The following is a 7,237-nucleotide window of genomic DNA, read 5'->3' as shown; positions in this document are numbered from 1 at the left end:
AGGGCCCGCTTGAAAGCTGTCCTCCCGAGTGTGGGGAGGGAGGCACACCAGAGGAAAACTGGCCGCAGCGCGGAGCTCTGCCCCCAGGCCTCATTACGACCACTGATTTGAATGGGGGGGGGAGGGTATGCAGTGAGGATGACTGCAACAGTGGCTGTCAGTCACGGGTTTCGTATGGAACCAGCTAGGGTGGCCATCTCCCGGTTGGCCCTGGAAACTTTGGGAGGACTTGGGAGGGGATGGGGTTGGAAATCATAATGCTATGGAGTTCACCCTCCAAAGCAGCCATTTTCTCCAGGGGAAATTATCTCTATCACCTGCAGATGGGCTATAATGCCAGAGGATCCGCAGGTCCCACATGGGGACTGGGACCCCTATTACCAACAGTGGCACCCCTATTACCAACCCATGAAAACCAGTAATCTTAAGCTAGCAAGAAAGAGAGGCTGTTGCTTTCATTATGGCCTTCCCAGTAGGCCACCTTTTGGTATGATCCCCCATGTCCCTTAGGTATATTTCTTTTGTACCACGTCAGTACATTTCTCTGCCTTTTACCACCCATTGGTGCGTCTGATGAATGTTGCTCTCTTGACATTTACTGTGTCTCAATAAAAGTCACCGAGAATTGCCATGAGAGTGAAATATCATTCTAAGATCTAAGGAGAAAGGCTGTGTGCACCTGAATGATAACAGTTGGATCTGTACAGATCCTCATGCATCTCCTCTCCCTTTTGAAACACACTCCCTATTTCCAATTCACCATCAAGTAGCAGATGATTGTGGACTATATTGTGCAACAGCATTGCTCCAGTGTTCCATAGCACTCCTATGACACAAACATGGCATAACATTCAGCCTTCCAAAATCTGTTTTCAAATTACAGACCACCACCAACTTCATGAGGTATAGAAACAGCTATCACAGATCTAGCATTTCAACAAACAACCACTGCACTACAAAAACATGGACCTGAGGAATGAATACTCATAGTTCTACACTGAATTTACATGGAATCAACCGAAATCAATTGTAAAACTGGTCCCCTATCAGTTAACTTCATTATAAAACACAGATCCTGCCACAGAATCTGGTAATTCTGCCACAGAATCACAAAACCCTGGATCCAAGGCACAGGTCATTATTTCTTTTCAAATTCCATAAATACTTGACATCAAATCACATCTGTATTCTCAGACTCCATCAAACAAACATAGATCCAGTGTTTTGTGGTGCTGCCATGTTGCAAAGTGTGGATCCTCATGTTTATAGTCAGTCACCAGAATTTCATTATTAAATCACAGCACAGCCAGGCACATGGACTGCACCACCAAAACAATGGATCCAGCATTTTGTGATTCATCTATGGTGCAAACATGGATAAAAGTCCCACATCTTTTTACAAATCTCATCATATGTGAGTCTATGGGCTGATCCATGCATTCTGGGCAAAATCCAAAAAAAAAGTCACAAGAATCCATTTTTTTTACCTGTGTTTGCACCATAAAGGAGCCACACCATTTTTCATGCAGGGAAAATGACTCTTGCTGAAGAAATAAACTCATGATTATCTCATTATTTCTGAACACTGTAAATATTTAGGATTAATTTTCTGACTCCACAGAAATCATTATGTTCAGTCTTTGTCGGGTTCAAAAATCATTATGTTCAGTCTTTGTCGGGTTCAAAAATCATTATGTTCAGTCTTTACAGCTTTGCAAAATGATAACTTTCAACCAAAATCTACACACATACATTGTCAGCCTTTTAAGGTTTCAATTTATACTGATGTTCTTTCTGATTCTGTGTTCATCTGCTAACAGAATTGCTGCCCAAGGTCCTTTTGGGGAAAGAATATCAGTTCAACATGAAGAAATAATTTTTACTACTGGACACCTGGGGGCAGCAATGCACTTTTAAACAGCAAAGTGTGGTAGCCCCCCCCCCACAAAAAAAGAAACAAAAATTACAGCAGAGAAATACATATTTTCGTAGTTAAATCATAAGAAAATTTGAAGGCAGATCTAAAGACTAAAATATATTTTTTAGTATACTTAAGAATGTGCAATGTGCATCAAGCAGGTGTATTGAACTTACTGTGCTTGTGGGGGAAAAACAACATTAACACTCATATTTGTACTCAGAATTTTTTTCATAGGATGGGAAAGAATATGATAGGTAAGGGGAGCAGACTGATCTTTATTAACTGCATTTCAAGGAACTGATTCAGAGATTCCCTTGGGTCTGCTTAGAATATGTTAGCATTGTTCAAATTCATGAAGCAATCAAAACAGATGTGAATATATTACCTCTTTCTGTTACCCACATGAATCTGAATAACTTTGGGGCTAATTATTATGTATGTGATTGTTACAATTAAAACATCTTCAAGAAACTGAACTGTTGTTTTCTGTACCTTTTTGATCATTCTAAAATTGATCCATGCTGACTATAGCAGCCTGTGTGTTAGTTCATTTATGAATGGTGCTGAATGGAGGAGCAAGATACAGCACTGTGAAAGGGATGTGGTTACTGAGCAGTGGCGTACATAGACGAGTTTAATATCATCCTCTTGCCAAGCAAAATTGCCCTGTTGCTAGCATGACTGGTGAAACGTGCTGGCTTCAGATATTTGAGAAGTTTAGTGGCAGGAATCTTTGCACCTGAGCCTGTATGTTTGTCCAGGTGTATCGTGTATATTCCTTTTGAATTTCAAAGAAAGACACTTGTTACACATTTTATGTACCATAAAAAAGTTGTGTAGCACTGAAACAGAACTTATTATATTTTATGATAGGCAGTTATATCAGTCTGCAAGAAATGACTCATAGTTATCTCATCATCCTGTTCTCCAGTATGGTCTTCTGACTAAGTTGACATAGCATCTGCATATCTGGCCTTTCCTAAGAAGGGAATCTGGTGCTGAGCTGGCACTCCTAGTCCATAAAAAAGTGTTTGTCCAAGAAGTGGGTAGCAGTAGATGAGTCAGGGGCTGCAGCCTACTCAGCAGCCTACTTACTGCTTCACAACACCCTCCAGTAAAGTCACTGGGTTCCCTTCTATAGGCAGTGACACGCAAAAGTGAAAGCTAGTCATCTGCCAGAGAATTGCAATGGCTGTTTACTATCCATTTCATATAATTATTTTAGCCTCTGGCACCCATAAATTTCAAGTGCATGTTTGCAGTATAATGAGCTGAGTTAGTCATGGGCTTGCCAAGCTTGTATTTGACACCTGACTATAATACCTTGAAACATGTGATCAAGTGCCAAAAGCTAATTTGCACCAAGTCTAATGCAGGTGGCATCATTACTTGATGTTAACATGGGCAGGCTGGAAACCATAGCTGCTCCAGGCCATGAACAGTTAAGAACAAATTGGCCCTGCAGCTGGCAAAGATGAGTATCTGTTAGGTTGTGTAATCACACCGATATTTGTAATGCACTGGGGATAAGGTATAAAAATAATAGTATTGGAATGAAATGCAATTGTTTAAAATTTCAGGCAGAATAATAGGAGAAAAAATCTACATTAGGGTCAATTGAGTCTTGGAAGATGGTCTGTGGATAGGTATTGAGCATATGGTAATCAGGATATTAGGTAGTTGATTACCGCTCTAAATATTGTGTATTAGATTCTCATTGATAATTTTACCCTAATGATATGTGTTTGGAAGCCACAAGGAGTCTTTTCAGCAGTGGGTTCCCAGCATGTGTATAGCACTGGAGCCTTAGGCTAAGATTATCCCACTGAAATCCATGGGACAAAGTTGACATGTTCAGAATTGGACATCTGCTTTCAAAATGGACAGCTTCTTCAGTCCATCCTCATTAAAAATCTGGTCATGTTCTTGGTGAACTGGATGAGTTAAAAATTACCAGACATGATTCTGTTTTGTGTAGTCCTTGTACATCTCTAGAATATCAAAACCATAAGTAACAAAAGAACATCTGACATCTAGGAAAAGATCAATAATCCAAATTGGCAAAGAAAAAGATGGGATTGTAGACCTTCAGGGAAGCCAGAGAGAAAAGAGAAAGTTCAGTGGGGGAATTCTGTTTTCTTTGCAAGCTTCCATGAGGACAAGGATATCAAAAGTGACAGGGGAAATGTGGGTCAGTTATCTAAGATCCACAATTGATGAGTAATCATCTAGCTTGCATCAAGTACCTATCGACATAGGGTTAGAAGACTGTGTCTGTTCTTCTACCAAATAAATATGAGATTACAAAAGCCATTGGAGAGGAATATCCCTATTCTTAGAAGCTCTTGTAATGCAAAATGCTTAAACTCCAATCCTAACGGATGTCCTTGACAACCTATCACTCCCATTTTCTTTCTGAAAGAACCAGAAGTGACATTCATTTCAATCTGTAAATATTTTAAAACTTTTAAATGAAAATGAGCAAATGACAGCACAAATCTCGAAGAGGAATTTCTATATGGCCTCAGACCTGCGGCATCCTGCCAAGCAGAAAAATGGGCAAAGTGACTCATGAGCTGCCTTCATTTCCTCATTCCTATGGTTCAGTAGCTCTTCTTCCAATTGAATCCTATTTTCAGTTGCGACTATTAATTATTTAGTTTTGTAAACTAAATATTAATGTGCTTGAGGGAAGTTAATAAAATTTCATCACCTACAGAGAGCTCAAAGCTATCATGACGCAATAAAAAAAATCTGGAGTCCAAATAAACTGCAAAATACTCTTTTACTACATCAAAAATCAGAATATCTCAAGCCTCAGGCAGCCCAAGCACAATAATTTAAAGAATAAGAACTTGAAAATTCATTGAACTTGGTATGTAGTGATAAAGTAAACCCGTAGTTCAACAGACTACAAAAATTTACATTGAATATTGCAATCCTAAACAGAGTTAATTCCATCTAAATCCGTTGAAGTTAATGGGCTAAGATAGATGTAAGTGGGCCTAGCCAGGTCCAGAGCTGGGCGTTAATGGTTCTATAGAAAAGGACCCATGATGTCAATGGGTCTATCTATGGAGGTGGGTCTATCTATGGAGCAATTTCCCCTGGCAGACTGGCCAAGAGTGATTCAACTGAGTAGCCGTGTTGGTCTGAAGTAGCACAATACAATCAGAGTCCAGTAGCACCTTTAAGACCAACAAAGATTTATTCAGGGCATGATTTTTCGAGTGCAAACACTCTTCCTCAGACTAAGAACTCCTTACATGACCGTGGGAATATATAGCAAAAATTAATTCTGTTACATTAGTAAACTGTGTCACACATCCAAATACAGCCAATGATAATTCTTTGCCAAAACAGCCAATCAATTCCCTTGAAATTCAGTTGTTATTCACACAAACATGGGAGAAATAAAACTGTCTGGGAAAGTGATCAAAGGCTATCACATCACCATACGTTGCTTGCCCCAGCTGTTCCCATACCAGTGTGAAACATTCTTACAAGGTAATTGCCGGTAACTATCTTATCCCAAAACCAGGGAGTAAACTCAACATACCATAACATTACCATTACTTTACAGTCACATTATCACAGTATCACAAATAAAATAAGTTGTGAGGAATATGGATACACAAGTTGAAAGTTAGCATGAATAGTGAGATAAAAAAACCTTTGTCCCTATTGAGTCCTGGGTATGTTGTAGTATTGAGAACAGATGGGGCAAGCAACATATGGTGATGTGATCGCCTTGGATCACTTTCCTAGACAGTTTGGATGTGTGACACAGTTTACTAATGTAACAGAATTAATTTTTGCTATATATTCCCACGGTCATGTAAGAAGTTCTTAGTCTGATGAAGAGTGTTTGCACTCGAAAGCTCACGCCCTGAATAAATCTTTGTTGGTCTTAAAGGTGCTACTGGACTCTGATTCTATTGGCCAAGAGTGAGTCATAGGTGTTAGACAAAGGAGATTGCCTAGGAGCCCCTAGACAAACACAGTTCTGCCAGTCAGCAATACAATGTATCAGCAATACAATGGAGGGGGGGGGGGGAGAGCGATGCCTGTCTCAGGCTGCAACTGTCATGTCAACCCCTGGCCCAGCAGGGTCTTGGCAGACATTTAACAGTGCCTGGTTTGGACACAAGCCTAGACTATTGAGGGATGCCACTGGTTGTTGGGGGACAGTATGCAATACCATAAGGTAGGGTCCTGCCATACGTAATAAGGTTTTAAAGGGCTGCTAGCCATTTTACCAATCCATTTAGCTCCCTCCCTCTTAGAAGCAGGAGGAAATGAAATCAGTCACTGAAATGGTTTGCAGCTGTTTCAGTCTTATGGTAGGACACTGCCTCAATGCTGTGATGGGGAAACAGCTACCAGCCATTTAAAACTTCCATTATTCTTCCCTCCATTTGAAAGGGGGAGCAAAGCAAAATGCAATTTTGAAATGGCTGCCTTGACAAACAAATAAATACATTTTAATATAGCTAAAAATTTCTGGGAAATGTTTACTATATGGATATATCTATCTGTATTGCAATGTGAACACATCATTTTGGTTCTGGAATAATGTAGAAACATTTATTTAAACTTGGATAAATATATCTCTTTGAACTTGTTGCTATACAGCATGGTATAGTAGTTCAGAGTGGTAGACTGTATTCCAGAGAACCAGGTTTGATTCTCCACTACTCCACATGAAGCCAGCTTTGCATCAATCACAGTTCTCTTAGGGCTATTCTCACAGAGCAGTTCTCTCAGCACTCTCTCAGTCCCACCTATCTCGCAGGGCGTCTGTTGTGGAGAGAGGAGGAAAGGTATTTATAAGCTGCTTTGGGACTCCTTTGGGTAGTGAAAAGTGGGGTATAAAAACAGCTCTTTTCTTCAATAATACATATATGCAGTAAAGGTGGAAAAATTGCAAAGGTGTAGAAATTATGCAGAATGTTGTGCTATATAAAAAATAACAAACAAAAGTGTCATTGGAAGATTCCCGTGCTTTTTGTTCTCTGACTAGAGCCTCTGTGAGAAAGGGGGACTATAGATTAAGTAAGCAAGTAAATAAACTGCTTCCAGTTCAGAGATAATTGGACTCTACAATTTGAGCAGTAATGCAGATTAGAAGAATTTTGGAAGCATCTCAATTTTTAATTAAGCATAAATGCATAGTTCTGATTAAATAGAATTGTGGTGATGTAAGTGCACTCGAAAGATCTTAACGATGGTTTCTTAGGTTTCCTATTCAGTTGCAAGCTGAAAAGTAGATTTTGTGTTTATGTGTGTGAGGGTCAGAAGGTGGAAAGGACCAAC

Source organism: Paroedura picta, chromosome 10 (genome assembly GCF_049243985.1).
Source record: "Paroedura picta isolate Pp20150507F chromosome 10, Ppicta_v3.0, whole genome shotgun sequence".
Taxonomy (NCBI): Eukaryota; Metazoa; Chordata; class Lepidosauria; order Squamata; family Gekkonidae; genus Paroedura; species Paroedura picta.
This window is presented reverse-complemented; position numbering follows the sequence as displayed.